General features: G+C 45.4%; 1 long non-coding RNA gene across 1 annotated transcript; it reads left to right on the forward strand.

Moving 5' to 3' along the window:
• Positions 1–8,235: 8,235 nt before the first annotated feature.
• Positions 8,236–19,089, forward strand: LOC123769563 (uncharacterized). Its single transcript, XR_006774271.2, has 3 exons — positions 8,236–8,429; positions 17,634–17,941; positions 18,991–19,089. It is a non-coding gene; the product is annotated as an uncharacterized lncRNA (long non-coding RNA).

A 19,089-nucleotide genomic window follows, 5' to 3' on the forward strand; every position in this document is an offset into this window, starting at 1 on the left:
TTGATTATGCGCATTTTAAATCATCATTTTATTATGCGCATTTTGAGTTATTATGAGATTTTCTAGTTATCGTTTAATTTTGTGTATTTGATCTCACCTAATTATGAACATTTTGTGCTATCGTTGAATAATGCGCATTTTGAAAGATCTTTTAAGGGGTCATAACTTAGTTTCTTATAAGCTGTTCAATGTCAACCAATCTTTTTTGACTAGTTGTATATGAAAAAAGCTGCAACTGTTCCAATTTTCAGTATCGCAGCCTAAATAAAAACGGAGATTTTTTTTCAACGAATTTTACACATTTTCAGTAAGCCTCTACAACCACAAGTTTCAAATGAAATTATTTCTATGCTACTGTTCTATTACATTAGCATATAATAAAGGATTTGCACGAGTGGATTTTCCAAAATATGTTTAGTTTTACTAATACAAATAGTCAAACTTCCCCCCACCAAAATTATGCAAATATATCATGTTTATTACTATTTATAAAATTAATAAATGAACTTAATGAAAAACGCTTCATACAGGTTGTAGAGACATAACCTGCACATATAAGGTGTAAGTTTCATGTAAATTGAATAAAAAATGAAATGGTAGAAGTTACATTTAAGTTACTAGAAAATAAATAATTAAAAATGAAGTCTAAGGTGATGCCATCTGTGGCTGAGATTGACATCAACCAATTTCCTCCAAAATTGGCACCCTTACAGATAGGCTTACGTGCCTATCATTTAATTATGACCATTTTTAGTCTTCATTTAATGATGTGCATTTTAAGTCATTGTTTAATTATGAACATTTATAGTTATTTATTTTTATGAATTTTGAGTTATCGTTGAATTATGTGGATTTTCAGCCATCGTTGAATTATGCGCATTCAGAGTCATCATCATCTCTCTCTCTCTCTCTTCTGCCATAACCACCAACATGCTGTTAGCCCACCACCTATCTTCCACCACCTGGGAGCTGGCAGGCCCCTGCAGGCATTGGATGGCTGGCCCCAGGGAGCGGATCAGCCACAAGCCATCCTACCAACACAGCTAATTAATTTTAGTTTAATTTAATTAATTTTAATTAATTAATTAATTCTAATTTAGTATTTTAGCTAATTACGGGCAAAGTATGATGCACAATTTCTTTTTAATTCTATGAACATCATTGCGAAATGTTTTATATGATACTAAGAAAAATAAAAATAATAATTCCAAGTCCAGCTATTATGTTAGATGGGGTTCTTGTTGGCCCCGATACCTTGCAATGATTTCGGAGCTCAACGTCCCCGCGGCACGGTCCTTGACCAGGCCTCCTCTGCTGAATACAGCCACGCGTTCTTTCCTGCCCAATGTGCTGTAGTTAATGATCCCCAACCACTTATGGACGGTTGGGGATTGAACGCCGACCTGCATGAAGCGAGACCGTTGTTCTTCCATCCACCCCAAGTGGTGGAACAAAACGGATTTGGGATGGGACAGGGGGAAGAAATGATGCCCAAGCACTTGGACGGTCGGGGATCGAACGCCGACCTACATGAAGGGAGACCGTCGCTCTACCGTCCAGCCCAAGTTGTTGGACGTAAAAAACACTAATTTTTTTTATTCCAATATACCATTGACCGTGATAAAAAAAACACGATCATTGGTATAGCTGAAAAAGCATCTTCTGTTTTCTGTCCTACACTGTGGCTTGCTGAATTGGAAAGCGTTGACCCCTTGTGTGCGTTACATTTGACCTTTTAAAGGATTGATCTGGATTAATGTCCTCCAACTTGATGATGGATTTGACCTCTGACCCGCCCCCCTTAGCACGTCTAGCGTTAGCAACCTGTCCTCTTATAAATTACGTCTGAATTTGGCCGTTTACTCGTATGGCCGAAAATGGACGTAATTTAAAAATGAAAAAAAACTGGGTATAAGGCCTTGCCGAATGGGACGGTATATTGGCAGCCTAGCCTTATGTGGCAACTGCGAACGGTGGACCCACAGAACCTGGCAGTGCGCTGACCGAACTAGGTGTGGGTGTTGCAGTGGCCTCCACGACACTAAGCTATGTCTGCAGAAGATTAGGGATAAGAACACAGTAACACCCAAATGTGTCAACTGCAGGCAACCCCACCACGCCTGGAACTGGCAATGCACCTTGAGGACTGCATGGTGTGTCCCAACAAGAACGATCCCTCAGGTCACAGACGATCCGGTGACTGGTGGGACCCGGACCCGGGACCCAAGGCCCGGACCGGGCCCTGACCCGGGGCTCCATCACCCTGCTCACGCCTCGGCCAGGGGCTTGCGCTTATGCACACTGCAACAACATGGTGCTGGGGCACCATGCAACAGCGCCGGTGCGCACTGCAACAACACCAATGAACATAGCAACACCAGTGTGCACAGCAACACAAGTGCACACTACCGCCAGTCAGTATGAAATACATAACACAAGTGAACATAACAGTGCACATAGCGCATCTGATAACAAACATCCTCAAGATGGATAATCACAATCAAGAACGTCTCACTATACTACAATGGAACTGCAACGGAATCCACAATAGAATTAATGACATCATACAGTATGTCCGTGAACACCAAACTGAAGTCATAGTGCTACAGGAAAAGCTGGTGGGTGATGACTTCAATCCAAGATTCAGCGGTTATCGCAAGTTCTCCTTGCCCTCTGGGGAAAGAAAACGGGGTCTCATCATTTTTGTAGATAACAATATTTCTGCATAGGTTATTGATGAGCTCCACATAGGGGATGAGTTTGAATCACTGGGAGTAACCCTTTACTTAAACAATAATGCCCTACATATAATCAACCTATATGTGCCACAGAGTAAACTTGACCTTGACACAGTGCCTGAGTTTGTTAATGAAGAACCTACCCTGCTGGTCGGTGACCTGAATGCCAGACACCCACACTTTGGTGCCAACTGTCATCACCCCAATGTCAATGGACGGAAACTGTCACTCTTTGTCAGGGGAAGTGAAAACCTCAGGGTCCTGGAAGATGAACAGCCAACTCACCTCAGAGGAGGAAGATTGGACTATGCTCTTCTGCTGAATGCACAGGACACGGATGCCAGTACACACATTGTGCACAGTTTATGTAGTGACCATTGGGCACTGATTACCACCGTCGACATGAGCAAGAGAAGGAAAGACACAAATAAAAGAAAAAGGTTATCACTCGGACCAAATATGAGGCCGCTCTTCATAAACAGGATGAGTGACTGGTTCACGGAATACCAAATCCCAGAAGACACTGATAAATTTGTTGATGATCTTAATAACCAAATTGATCTTAATATAAAGATGCTCAATGCAAATGTAAGGGCCATGAGTAGAGAGTACCGGAGAAATCCCACTGGCAGCAAACAAAAGCTGTTTAAAATTGTGTGTCAAGTAGCCATGGAAGAGAAGATTAAAGAGCGTGAAAGACAATGGCTTGAATTCACTAGCTCTATTGGAAGAGAAATGTCTGCTTGACAAGTGTGGGCAAAAATTCAGATAGCTAAAGGAGGCAGGGGGGGTGGGAGTGGCAGAACCCGGCCTGCGGCTCACAAAGACTACAAGGGTAAGGCTGAGGAACTAATTCACAAGTAGAGTGAAGCTTCATCCCTCTTCTCCCTCCCTCCAGAAGTAAGCAGGAAACAGCTCCTGCAACATAATGTCAGGAGAATCAGGATAACAAGAACATAGACCAGTGATGATGTGTATGGAGAACCAATCACAGCCCAGGAAGTAAGGGGCGCTATGAAAAAGGGTTAAAGTACTGCACCTGGTGAAGATGGAGTCACCTGTGCCATACTTAATGTACTGTGTGAAGTGTCTGGGAATCCACTACTCCACCTGTTTAACAAACCATTCCTAAGTGGAGTGTTGCCCACACAGTGGAAACATGCAGTAATCGTTCCAATACTGAAGCCCAATGACCCTGGCAATTACAGACCTATCAGTCTTATGTCATGCACTTGCAAGATGCTTGAAAGGATCATTCTAAACCGACTGTTGCACAAAATAGGTAGGTTAGGGGAGGGGGTCAATGGATTTGTTGAAGGACGGAACACAGCAAATTGTATAATTAATTACTTGGCGTAAAACTATGCTTTTCCTGAAAAATAGCACCATCTGTTGCATGTAAGAGAAACACACATGCTATACTAAATATGCTACAATTCCATTTCAATGTTTCTGATTGAATTTTCATAGATTTTTATTTTTTTTTCATTTTTATTTTTTTTCATTTTTATTTAATTATTTTGTGTGAACTGTGTTGGAATTGAGCTGTGTTTTTTACCATACCGTGGTCTCCGTACCATACAGCAGTCTCCGTGGCGCAGTGGTAAGACACTCGCCTGGCGTTTCGCAAGCGCCTTGCCTTGGGTTCGAATCCTGGCCGGGGAGGATTGACCGGGCGCCAATCCTTAACTGTAGCCTCTGTTCACCCAGCAGTGAATGGGTACCTGGTTGTTAAACGATTCGGCGGGGTCGTATTCCGGGGAAATTAGGGTTAAGGACCTTGCCCGAAACGCTGCGCGTAATAGTGGCTTTACAAGAATGTAAAACTCTTGTATACCGTTCATTTCGTGAGTTTAGTTTACTTTTTTATTTTTTCATATTTTCATTTCATTTTTAACTGTTTTTCTTACATTTCCGTGATGGGAACATCAGATCACTTGATGTTCCCAATTTTCTGATGGGAACATCAGACCATTTGGGAAGGCTTCGGACGAGGGAGTGGGGAATGTTGGGGATGACGAGGGGACAATGGGAGGGGGTAATGGTTATCATGAGGTTATCTTGAGATGATTTCGGGGCTTTTAGTGTCCCCGCGGCCCGGTCCTCGACCAGGCCTCCACCCCCAGGAAGCAGCCCGTGACAGCTGACTAACACCCAGGTACCTATTTTACTGCTAGGTAACAGGGGCATAGGGTGAAAGAAACTCTGCCCATTGTTTCTCGTCGGTGCCCGGGATGGAACCCGGGACCACTGGATCACAAGTCCAGTGTGCAGTCCGCTCGGCCGACCGGCCCCCGGTCGGCCGAGAACATTTCCATGGTGGGGAGGACGAGGGGACGGTGGAGTGGGGAATGGTGGGGAGACCGAGGAGACGGGTAAGGGGGAAATGGTGGGGAGGACTGAGGGACAGGGAAAGTTGCTGTGGCTCAGCAACGCACATGCGATGCTGAGCCACAGCAACGCGTTTCCGGGTACTGCTAGTATATTATAATATTAATTTATATTTGAGAAAATTCCCGTTTTCAACGAACAGCATGTAAAAATTTATGAATGCGTGTGGGGTCAACCGCTGGATGTAATGGACTTGAGTCGAAGACGAGTTGATTTTTGGCTATAGAGCGCATACGAGGGAAAAGCGACGTTATGTTTTAGAGGACGGGTTGCACTGGCTGCTCTTGCCTAGTCAAAATTTTCCTGTTTCAAAGTGATCGTCCATAAGGCCGGTAATCGTGGCCACGCTAGTCAAGGACGCTCAAAAAACTGGTTTGAAGAAAGAGCACTGTCTACACCAACATCGCTGTACACCTGAACTTAATGAGCATGGTATTCATAGACGTCACTGTACTTTACACCTTCATGGGCATGGTGTACACTGACGTCACTGTTCACTATACCTTCATGGGCATGATGTACACTGACGTCACTGTTCACTATACCTTCATGGGCATGGTGTACACTGACGTCACTGTTCACTATACCTTCATGGGCATGGTGTACACTGACGTCACTGTTCACTATACCTTCATGGGCATGGTGTACACTGACGTCACTGTTCACTATACCTTCATGGGCATGGTGTACACTGACGTCACTGTTCACTATACCTTCATGGGCATGGTGTACACTGTACCTTCACCTGCATGGTATACACTGACGCCACTGTACCCTCACGGCCATAGGGTACACTGATGCCACTGTTCCCTCAGGTCTATAGGGTACACTGACGTCTCCGTACAATATAGCTTCATGGGCACAGTGACGTCACTGTACACTGTACAATATACCTTCATGGACATGATGTACACTGTACCTTCATTTGCATGGTATAAACTGATGCACTTGTAACCTCACGACCATTGGGTACACTGACGTCACTGCACAGTATAGCCTCACCCCACCAGTGCGGTCCTAACAGTTACTCTCAAGCAGTGACTACGGGCAAGTGAGCTAAACAGCTTTTCACGCCTCGCTATCTCTTTTAGCTTTCTTGTTCTTTTTAATTCATAATTAAAATAATAATTATAATATTAATATTTATAAAATATACATAAGAACATGGTACAGTTGTTGATTAGTAACAACTAATTCTGTATTATATGGTATATAATACCAGTTAATTATGAGTAGTTTCGAATACTTTATCGAATTTATCCATAAATATGTGGATGGAAGGCATCCATTTTTGAATGGACTCAATCCCATTCTATGAGCTGAGGTAGACTCCATATGGGCCAAGCACATACTTTCACTCACGCGCGTGCTGACAATTTATTACAATGATTCACTTTGTTTACCTTTTCAAAATCTAATAAAAATATGGAAACCACATGAGTCCACAGTTTTCATCTGTGTACTGTAGTGGATCCGATTCCCATCGTGTGGACTGTGTGCAACCCATACCCATCCTTTGGTGCAACCCATACCCATCCTTTGGTGCAACCCATACCCATCCTTTGGTGCAACCCATACTCATCCTTTGGTGCAACCCATGCTCATCCTTTGGTGCAACCCATACCCATCCTTTGGTGCAACCCATACCCATCCTTTGGTGCAACCCATGCTCATCCTTTGGTGCAACCCATACCCATCCTTTGGTGCAACCCATACTCATCCTTTGGTGCAACCCATACCCATCCTTTGGTGCAACCCATACCCATCCTTTGGTGCAACCCATGCTCATCCTTTGGTGCAACCCATACTCATCCTTTGGTGCAACCCATACCCATCCTTTGGTGCAACCCATACCCATCCTTTGGTGCAACCCATGCTCATCCTTTGGTGCAACCCATACCCATCCTTTGGTGCAACCCATGCTCATCCTTTGGTGCAACCCATACTCATCCTTTGGTGCAACCCATACCCATCCTTTGGTGCAACCCATACCCATCCTTTGGTGCAACCCATGCTCATCCTTTGGTGCAACCCATACCCATCCTTTGGTGCAACCCATACTCATCCTTTGGTGCAACCCATACCCATCCTTTGGTGCAACCCATACTCATCCTTTGGTGCAACCCATACCCATCCTTTGGTGCAACCCATGCTCATCCTTTGGTGCAACCCATACCCATCCTTTGGTGCAACCCATGCTCATCCTTTGGTGCAACCCATACTCATCCTTTGGTGCAACCCATACTCATCCTTTGGTGCAACCCATACCCATCCTTTGGTGCAACCCATACTCATCCTTTGGTGCAACCCATACCCATCCTTTGGTGCAACCCATACTCATCCTTTGGTGCAACCCATACTCATCCTTTGGGCTGTTTTTTTTTTTTTGTTATTTTCTACCACAGACGTGGCCACACATTAACAATGCTAACCAGCATATATACATTTTCTTCTGTCCTCCGTGGAAAGGATGAGAGCTCTGTTAAAAATATAGTTAAGAGATTTATTGAACAATCAACCACAGACGGTGATTGTGGTGCTTTTAAAATGCTAATCTAGGCTCATACCCATCCTGTGGGATGTGGTCGATCCCATAGGGGTCCACAGCTTTCATTTTAGGGGTTGTGGTGAACTCTACTTTTATTTTATTTGCAGTGTTGGTCCCCACATTCGCTCAGGGGAGCCGTGGAGAACCCCCACAGTCAGTCTGTGGGCTTTCGAGGACCCCACAGTCAGTCTGTGGGCTTTCGAGGACCCCACAGTCAGTCTGTGGGCTTTCGAGGACCCCACAGTCAGTCTGTGGGCAGTGATGGACCCACACATTCATTATGTGGGCTGTGGTGGACCCCACACCAATGCCATGGGAGGTGGTTGACTCCACCCCCCCCCCCCCATTCACAGGACCAACAACAAACTTCATTCACTACAAACTAACAGCAATTCCCCCCCCCCCTTCACTACACATTAACGACAACCCACATCCATTACCAACGACAACAAGCCCCAGACAACAACAACAAACGTTACAGGTTTACGCACCCCGCGCCCCGCCCCCATCCAAGAACATCAGATAGCCAGATTCCTGCAAGACACGACCAGTCCCACGCCAGCCTTGGCGGCAGCATGCTGCTCGTAGCCGAGCCCAGTGGTGCCTAGCGAAGCCTCAGCCTCGCCAAAGCTCAAACCTACCACACCTATACTATCCAGGAGTCAGTGTTACACTGAAGGATACTGCGAGTCTCCTATTACTTTGACTCCGGGAACAATGCCAGCGACGACCACCTGCAGGCAGCCGCCAAGGTTGGTATGTTCCTCTTGCTTATACTGACAACTGAAATACCCCCATGTATACCCAGCGTGGACCGTAGTGGAAAACACTGTACCATGTAGGGGGAAGACACTGTACCATGTAGGGGGGAGAGACTGTACCATGTAGTGGAGACACACTGTACCATGTAGTGTGGAGAAACACTGTACCATGTAGGGGGGAGACACTGTACCATGTAGTGGAGACACACTGTACCATGTAGTAGAGAAACACTGTACCATGTAGGGGGGAGACACTGTACCATGTAGTGGAGACACACTGTACCATGTAGTGGAGAAACACTGTACCATGTAGGGGGGAGAGACTGTACCATGTAGTGGTGACACACTGTACTACATAGTAGTGGCACACAGTACCACGTAGTGGTGAAACACTGTACCACATAGTAGTGACACACTGTACCATGTAGTCGAAACACACAATACCATGTAGTGGTGACACACTGTACCATGTAGTGGTGACACACTGTATTATATAGTAGTGACACACTGTACCATATAGTGGTGAAACACTGTACCACATAGTAGTGACACACTGTACCATGTAGTCGAAACACACAATACCATGTAGTGGTGACACACTGTACCATGTAGTGGTGACACACTGTACCATGTAGTGGGGAAACACTGTACCATGTAGTGGTGACACACTGTACCATGTAGTGGTGACACACTGTACCATGTTGTGGAGACACACTGTACCATGTAGTTGTGACACACTGTACCATGTAGTCGAAACACACAATACCATGTAGTGGAGACATACTGTACCATGTTGTGGCAACACACTGAACCATGTTGTGGAGACACTGTACCACATAGCAGTGACACCGTACCATGAAGTAGTGACACACTGTACCATGAAGTAGTGACACACAGTACCATGTAGTGGCAACATACTGTACCATGTAGTAGTGACACACTGTACCAAGTAGTGGTGACACACAGTACCATGTAGTGGTGACACACTGTACCATGTAGTTGTGACACACAGTACCATGTAGTGGTGACACACAGTACCATGTAGTTGTGACACACAGTACCATGTAGTTATGACACACTGTACCATGTAGTTGTGACACACAGTACCATGTAGTGGTGACACACTGTACCATGTAGTTGTGACACACAGTACCATGTAGTGGTGACACACAGTACCATGTAGTGGTGACACACTGTACCATGTAGTTGTGACACACAGTACCATGTAGTTATGACACACAGTACCATGTAGTTGTGACACACAGTACCATGTAGTGGTGACACACTGTACCATGTAGTTGTGACACACAGTACCATGTAGTGGTGACACACAGTACCATGTAGTTGTGACACACTGTATCTTGTAGTGGTAACACACAGTACCATGTAGTGGTGACACACTGAACCATATAGTAGTGACACACAGTACCATGTAGTGGTGGCACACTGTATCATGTAGTGGTGACACACTGTATCATGTAGTGGTGACACACAGTACCAAGTAGTGGTGACACACTGTATCTTGTAGTGGTGACACACTGTATTATATAGTAGTGACACACTTATACCATGTAGTAGAAACACTGTACCATGTAGAGGAGACACAGTACCATGTGGGGGTGACACACTGTACCATGTAGTGGTGAAACTCAATACCATGTAGTGGAGACACTGTACCATGTAGTGGAGACACTGTACCATGTAGTGGAGACATTGTACCATGTGGTGGTGACACAGTGTATCATATAGTGGAGACACACTGTACCGTGTAGAGGTGACACACTGTATTATATAGTAATAATACACGGTACCATATAGTGGAGAAACACTGTACCATGTAGTGGTGACACACTGCACTATATAGTGAGTGACACTGTATTATATAGCAGTGACACACTGTACCATGCAGCGGAGACACACTGTACCATGTAGTGGTGAAACACTGTACCATACAGGGATGATACATTGGACCATGTTGTGGAGACACTGTACCATGTAGTGGTGACACACTGTACCGTGTTGTGGAGACACTGTACCATGTAGTGGTGACACACTGTACCATGTATTGGTGACAAACTGTACCATGTAGTGGTGACACGCTGTACCATGTAGTGGTGACACACTGTACCATGTAGTGGTGACACACTGTAACATGTAGTAGTGACACACTGTAACATGTAGTGGTGACACACTGTAACATGTAGTGGTGACACACTGTAACATGTAATGGTGATACACTGTACCATGTTGTAGTGATACACTGTACCATGTAGTGGTGACACACTGTACCATGTATTGGTGACAAACTGTACCATGTAGTGGTGACACACTGTACCATGTAGTGGTAACACACTGTACCATGTAGTGGTGACACACTGTAACATGTAGTAGTGACACACTGTAACATGTAGTGGTGACACACTGTAACATGTAGTGGTGACACACTGTACCATGTAGACGTGACACACTGTATTATATAGTAATGATACACGGTACCATGTAGTGGTGACACACAATACCATATAGTGGTGACACACAGTACCATGTAGTGGTGACACACTGTATCATGTAGTGGTGACACACTGTACCATGTAATTGTGACACACTGAACCATATAGTAGTGACACACTGTATCATGTAGTGGTGACACACTGTATCATGTAGTGGTGACACACAGTACCAAGTAGTGGTGACACACTGTACCATGTAGTGGTGACACACTGTACAATGTAGTGGTGACACATTGTATCATGTAGTGGTGACACACAGTACCATGTAGTGGTGACACACTTTATCATGTAGTGGTGACACACAGTACCATGTAGTTGTGACACACAGTACCATGTAGTGGTGACACACTGAACCATATAAAGGAGACACACTGTATTATATAGTAGTGACACACTGTACCATGTAGTGGTGACACACAGTCCCATATAGTGGAGACTCACTGTATTATATAGTAGTGATACACTGTATCATGTTGTGGAGACACATTGTATTATATATTAGCAACACAATGTAGCATGTAGTGGTGACACACTGTACCATGTAGTGGAGACACACTGTACTATGTAGTGGTGATACACTGTACTATGTATTAGTGACACACTGTACCAAGTAGGGGAGATACACTGTACCATGTAGTGGAGACACTGTACCATGTAGTGGAGGCACTGTACCATGTAGTGGAGGCACTGTACCATGTAGTGGAGACACTGTACCTTGTGGTGCTTACACATAATACCATGTAGTGGTGACACTGTATTATATAGTAGTGACACACTTATACTATGTAGTAGAGACACTGTACCATGTGGGTGTGACAAATTGTACCATGTAGAGGTGACACACTGTATCATGGAGTGGTGACACTGTACCATGTAGTAGTGACACACTGTGCCATGGAGTGGTGACACTTTACCATGTAGTGGTGACACACTGCACCATAAAGTAGTGACACTCTGTAGCATGTAGTCGTGACACACTGTACCATGTAGTAGTGACACACTGTACCATGTAGTAGTGACACACTGTAAAATGTCGTAGCGACTCACTGTACGATTTAGAAGTGACACACTGTACCATGTAATGGTGACACACAGTACCATGTAGTGGTGACACACTGTACCATGTAGTAGTCATACACTGTACCATGTAGTGGTGACACACTGTACCATGTAGGGGAAACACACTGTATTATATAGTAGTGACACAATGTACCATGTTGTGGAGACATACTGTACCATGTAGTGGTGACACACTGTACCATGTAGTGGTGACAAACTGTAACATGTAGTGGTGACACACTGTACCATGTAGTGGTGACAAACTGTAACATGTAGTGGTGACACACTGTACCATGTAGTGGTGACACACTGTAACATGTAGTGGTGACACACTGTACCATGTAGTGGTGACACACTGTACCATGTAGTGGTGACACACTGTAACATGTAGTGGTGACACACTGTACCATGTAGTGGTGACACACTGTAACATGTAGTGGTGACACACTGTACCATGTAGTGGTGACACACTGTAACATGTAGTGGTGACACACTGTACCATGTAGTGGTGACACACTGTAACATGTAGTGGTGACACACTGTACCATGTAGTGGTGACACACTGTAACATGTAGTGGTGACACACTGTACCATGTAGTGGTGACACACTGTAACATGTAGTGGTGACACACTGTACCATGTAGTGGTGACACACTGTACCATGTAGTGGTGACACACTGTACCATGTAGTAAGTAAGTAAAGTAAAGAGAAGACGAGCAAAGAGAAAGATCAAGACAGGAAAGGGTGGGAGTCCGGAAGTCCAAATGCTCACCAGAATTCAGAAGAGACAGGAAAACAGAGAAGATAAACGGCTCAAGATGGCGACCTCGGGTGTTCGTCAGAACATCACTCCAAAGGAAATGACGACAATTGAAATCACCGAGCAGGAGCACACGCTCCGGCAAGGAGTCTAGTAGGTGTTTCAGATCAGGAAGAGAGAGCGGGACACTCGGGGGGAGATGAATGGAACAAACAGTGTACCATTTCCCCACAAAGATACAAGCAGCAGAACAATGGAGAGGCGAAGGAAAAAGTATGGGGACAAAGGGAACATCAGAGCGAATCAAGAGAGCAGATAAGTTAGGAGCCCCAGAAACAGCTGGGGGGAGGGGGGAGAGAAAGGAATAGCCACGAAAGCGACCAGGACGACCACCAAGAATCGGCTCCTGGAGACAGACACAAAGGGGCGAAAATCGCGAAATCAGAAGTTGGAGTTCAACGAAATTGGCGTAATAACCCCGAACGTTCCATTGAAGAATAGACATCGACGAGAAGAGAAAGGACAACAACAGAGAACAAGGAAGAAACAAAGGCGAAAGAGCAACATAGCATGTTAAAGAAGATCAGGGTCAGCAAAGTCAGGGTTACGGGGCATGGGTAAACTGAGCAAAGACGGAGGGAAGGAAGCCAGAGAACAGACCAAAGGTGGACAGGCGGGGTCCGGAGGAGGAGGAAGAGGAGGCAACCGAGAGGAGAAGTCAAGGACAGCAGTAGGAAGAGGGGGAGTAGAAAGAGGGGAGCGCACCTCAGCAAGGGCAGAACCGAGAGGGAAGCGGGGACCAAAGAAATCTCCATAGCAGGAACAGTGGCGCAACCACTGAAATGGCAGGGGAAGGAGCAATAGAGCCAGTAGTAGGGGCCGAGGAAGAAAGCGAAGCTTTCTTACCCGCCGGGGAGGAGGAAGGAGAGGAGCCAGGCTTACGCTTCTGACTTTAAGAGACAGGTGTCCCAGCAACTATGTACTGGGCAACGGATTCCAGCGTCTCAATAGGAGAAGCTGAACGAGAGCACACACGACGGCCGTTAGGAGAGCGATGGACATCAGCCCGCACCGACAGGCGGCAGGGAGAGTCAATAGATGGAGAAGGATGGAAAGGAGGATCGGAGGGAGACGAGGAAGAAGACACAGGAGACACGACAGACCGGGTAGAAAGAAGGGGAACCCCAGACAGAGGACCAGGAGGGGGGACCCTTCGGGACAGAACTCAAAGGGACAGAGGAGAGGGCAGTGGGCGTATCAGGGTCCAAGGCCCGGAAACGGTTGTGAGTCTGAGGAAGGTGGGAAGGACGAGGAGAGGAAGAGCGCAACACTCGAGCATAAGAGACGTTAGCATAAGGCGGGAGCCGGCGAACCTGGCGCCTCGCCTCAGGAAAAGATAAACGCTCCCGGTGCTTCAAGTTGAGGACAGCTGCCACAAGCTTGTAATGGACACAGGCACGGGAGAAGGTAGGATGGGCCTCACCGCAGTTGAGCAGCGAGCCTGGGGAGAAGTGCACTCCGACTTAGAGCGACCTTCGCCCCCACACAAAGGACAGAGAGAGACAGTCCCAGAGCAGCGGAGGGCACCATGCCCAAACCTCCAGCACTTGTTACAGAGCCGAGGAGAAGGAATATACTCCTGGACAGAGCACCTGGCACCAGCAAGAATGACAGAGGGTGGAAGGGTCCTACCATCAAAGGTAATCTTCACAACCCGAAGGGGTTAACGGCGACGACCACGAAGGGGGACGAGTAAACGAGTCTACCTGGAGGACAGAATGGCCTTGGGCATCAAGGATATGCCGAATATCATCGTGGCAGTCCTGCATATTCCGAACACCGGTCGCAACATGGGGCAGGAGGAGAATAGTGCCAACACTGGCATTCAACCGAGCGTTCTTTGAGACCCGAACAGGGATCTCGCCAAGGCAGGATAAGGCAGCCAAGCGGGAAGCTGCATCCTGAGAAGGAGCAGCAACGACACGTGTACCGAGACGAGTGGGGTTGAAAGTAATGGAGGCATCCACGGAATCAACAAGATGCCGATGGAGGGAGAAATCGTCAGGAGGCGCAGAATCAAGAGGGAAATCAAAGTATTTGGCCCATGAAGCGGGACCAAACAAGGCCTGATATGCATCAGTATCACAGCATCAACGGGCTGAACAGGGAGGGGAGGTGTTGTGGTGAAACACTGTACAATGCAGTGGTGACACATTGTATCATATATTGGAAACATGCTGTACCATGTAGAGGTGACACACTGTATTATTTAGTAGTGACACACTGTATTATTTAGTAGTGACACACTGTACCATGTTTAGGTGACACTGTACCATGTTGAGGTGACACACTGTGTTATCAAGTAGTGACACTATTCCATGTATTGGTGACACTGTACCATATAGGGGTGACACTGTACCATGTAGTGGTGTCACACTGTACCATGTAGTGGTGACACAATGTACCATGTAGTGGTGTCACACTGTATTATATAGTAGTGACACATTGTGCCATGTAAAGGAGACACACTATACCATGTATTGGTGACACACTGTATTATGTTGTGGTGGCACACTCTACTATGTAGTGGTGACACACTGTACCATGTAGTGGTGACACACTGTACCATGTAGTGGAGACACACTGTACCATGTAGAGGTGACACACTGTACCACGTAGGGGTGACACTGAACCATGTAGTGGAGACTCACTGTACCATGTACTGGTGACACTGTACCATGTAGTGGAGACACACTGTATTATGTTAGTAGTGACACACTGTACCATGAAGTGGTGACACACTGAGCCATTTATTGGTGAACCAATATCATAGAGTGGAAACACTGTAACATGTAGAGGTGACACACTGTACCATGTAGTTATGACACACTGTACCATGTATTGGTTACACACTCTACCATGTAGTGGCGACACACTGTACCATGAAGTAGTGACACTGTACCATGTAGTGGAGACACTGTACCGTGTAGTGATGACACACTGTACTATGTAGTGAAGACACTGTACCATGTAGTGGAGACACACTGTTCCGTGCAGTTGTGACACACTGTATTATATAGTAGTGACACACTAAAACCATGTAATGGTGACACACTGTATTATATTGTAGTGACACACTTATACCATGTAGTGGTGACACTGTATTATATAGTAGTGACACACTGTACCATGTAATGGTGACACACTGTATTATATAGTAGTGACACACTTGTACCATGTAGTGGTGACACACTGTATTATATAGTAGTGACACACTGTACCATGTAGTGGAGACAATGTACCATGTAGTGGTGACACACTGTACAATGTAGTAGTAACGCGCTGTACCATGTAGAGGTAACACACTATACCATGTAGTGGTGACATACTGTATCATATAGTGGCGACAAACTGTACCATGTTCTCATGGCTCTGGAGTCCTTTAATCCAGTCCATCCGGTGGTAGTCGTGATTCAACATTGGCTGTTTCTTATCTGAAATTAATTTATGACTAGAGTTTTGCTGGGTTCCCAGCCATATTGGTGTCTCTTCAAACTATACCATGTAGTGGAGAAACACTGTTCCATGTAGTGGTGAAACACTGTACCATATAGTGGAGAAACACTGTTCCATGTAGTGGTGAATCACTGTACCATGTAGTGGATAAACACTTTACTATGCAGTGGTGAAACACTGTACCATGTTGGGCTGACACACTGTTTCGTATAGTGATGGTTCGTATTGGTGAACCAATGTACCATGCAGTTGTGAAACCCTGTACCATGAAGTGGTGAAACACTGTACCATGTAGCGGTGAAGCACTGTACCATGTAGTGGATAAACACTTTACTATGCAGTGGTGAAACACTGTACCATGTAGTGGTGACAAACTATATCATTCAGTGGCGACATTGTACCATGTAGTGGTGACACATTGTATCATGTAGTTGATACACACTGTACCATGTAGTAGTGACATACTATACCATGTAGTGGTGACACTCTGTAATATGTAGTGGCGACACACTGCACCATGTAGTAGCGACACACTGTATCATGTAGTGGAGACAATCTTTATCGTGAAATTGAGACACACTTCACGATGTAGTGGTGAGACCCTGTATCACACAGTGGTGAACCACTGTACCATGCAGTGGTGAAATACTATACTACGCAGTGGTGACACGTGTGCTGGCAATATATCACAATGATTCACTTTGTTTATCTTTTCAAATTCTAAGAAAAATGTGGATGCTATATGGGTCCACAGTTTTCATGTGTGTACTGTAGTGGGTCCGATACCTATCCTTTGGACTGTGGTGCAAGCAATACCCATCTTTTATTATTATTATTATTTTTTTCTACCACAGAAGTGGCCACACATTTACAAGGCTAACAAACATATAAATTTTCGTCTGTACTCCATGGACAAGATGAGAGATCTGTAAAAATGTAGTTCAGGGATTTATTAAACAATCAACCACAGAAAGTGATTGTGGTGCTTTTAATATGCTAATCTAAGCCCATACCCATCCTGTGGGTTGTGGTGGACCCCATATAGGTCCACAGCTTTCATTTTATGGGCTGTGGTGAAATCCACTTTATTTTATTTGCTGTATTGGTTCTCATATTTAGTCAAGGGCCTGTGGAGGACCCCACTGTCCGTCATTGGTCTGTGGAGGACCCCACATTCAATCTGTGGGCTGTGGCGGACCCCACACTAATTTGATGGGATGTGGTTGACTCCAAAGCCCCCCATTCATAACGCCAACAACAAACCTTATTCATTACAAACTAACAAAAATTTTCTCCCCCCCCCCCTTTACTACACATTAACGACAACCCACATCCAATACCAACGACAGGAAGCCCCCAGACATCAACTACAAACTTTACAGATTTACCCATCCTGCGCCCCGCCCCCTTCCAAGATCATCAGATAGCGAGATTCCTATAAGACACGACCAGTCCCACGCCAGCCTTGGTAGCAGAATGCTGCTCGTAGCCGAGCTCAGCGGTGCCTAGCGAAGCCTCAGCCTGGCCTAAGGCTAACCCTACCATACCTATACTCTTACAGGAGTCAGTGTTACACTGAAGGATACTGCGAGTCTCCTACTACTATGACTCCGGGAACAACAACGTCAGCGACGACCACCTGCAGGCAGACGCTCAGGTGGGAATGTTCCTCTAGCTTATTCTGACAACTGAAATACCCCCATGTATACCCAGCGTGGACTGTAGTGGCGTAACACACTGTATCATGTAGTGGAAACAGAAACACTGTACCATGTAGTGGAGACACATTTTACCATGCAGTGGCGACTTACTGCACCATGTAGTGTTGACGCACTGTACCATGTAGTAGTGACACACTGAGCCATATAGTAGTGACACACTGTACCATGTAGTGACGAAACACTGTACCATGTAGTGACGAAATACTGTACCATGTAGTGATGACACACTTTATCATGTAGTGGTGACACACTGTACCATGTAGTGGTGACACACTGTATCATGCAGTGGCGGCAAACTATATTATGTGGATGTGACACACTGTACCATGTAGTTGTGACACACTGTGCCATATGGTTGTAATACACTGTACATATAGTTAACTTATTTTTAATTTTGCCCCGAGAGGCAAGTTTATGAAGCAACGGCACTTATCCTGTGAGTTGACATACCGCTATAGCAGCATGTAGAACACTCCCCAATAGGAAGAAAACCCGCTGGGTTGTTCATCCTGTCACTTGTACCCAGACACAGCTGGGACTTGCTTAACTGTCTCAAGTGAACAGCTTCTCAAACAAGAAGATTAACATTTGTCAACCCTTAAAATCTTACGTTATGTTTCGGATGAAAAATGGGTAAATCTTTTAAGAACAGTATGTGTATCTGACAAATAGTATTTTCCTAACTAAAACAAATTGGGGTTTATTATTCTACACATATTTCTAATGACTCGTAGATATTCATATTCTCTCAGATGGTGGTCAAGGCGGTGTCCGTCACTCATCCCAGATTCTGCAACTCCGCCACTCAACTGTTATTTCCATTCTGAATATCCATGGATATTTGTATCCAAGACGGATTTTTGTTACTATTAATTCTCTCCCGCGGCCACCTCCTCTTCGTCCATAATGATTAGGATTATTGCTGCAACCATATTGTACTAGCATACAAATTTCCTGATTTGTTATTCTATCCTCCTTTCCGCAGTTTCCTTGAAACGGTGATATTACCTGATTACACTCCTCCTTTCCGCAGTTTCATTGAAACGGTGATATTACCTGATTACACCTCTAATTTATAGACGAG

Source organism: Procambarus clarkii, chromosome 63 (genome assembly GCF_040958095.1).
Source record: "Procambarus clarkii isolate CNS0578487 chromosome 63, FALCON_Pclarkii_2.0, whole genome shotgun sequence".
Taxonomy (NCBI): Eukaryota; Metazoa; Arthropoda; class Malacostraca; order Decapoda; family Cambaridae; genus Procambarus; species Procambarus clarkii.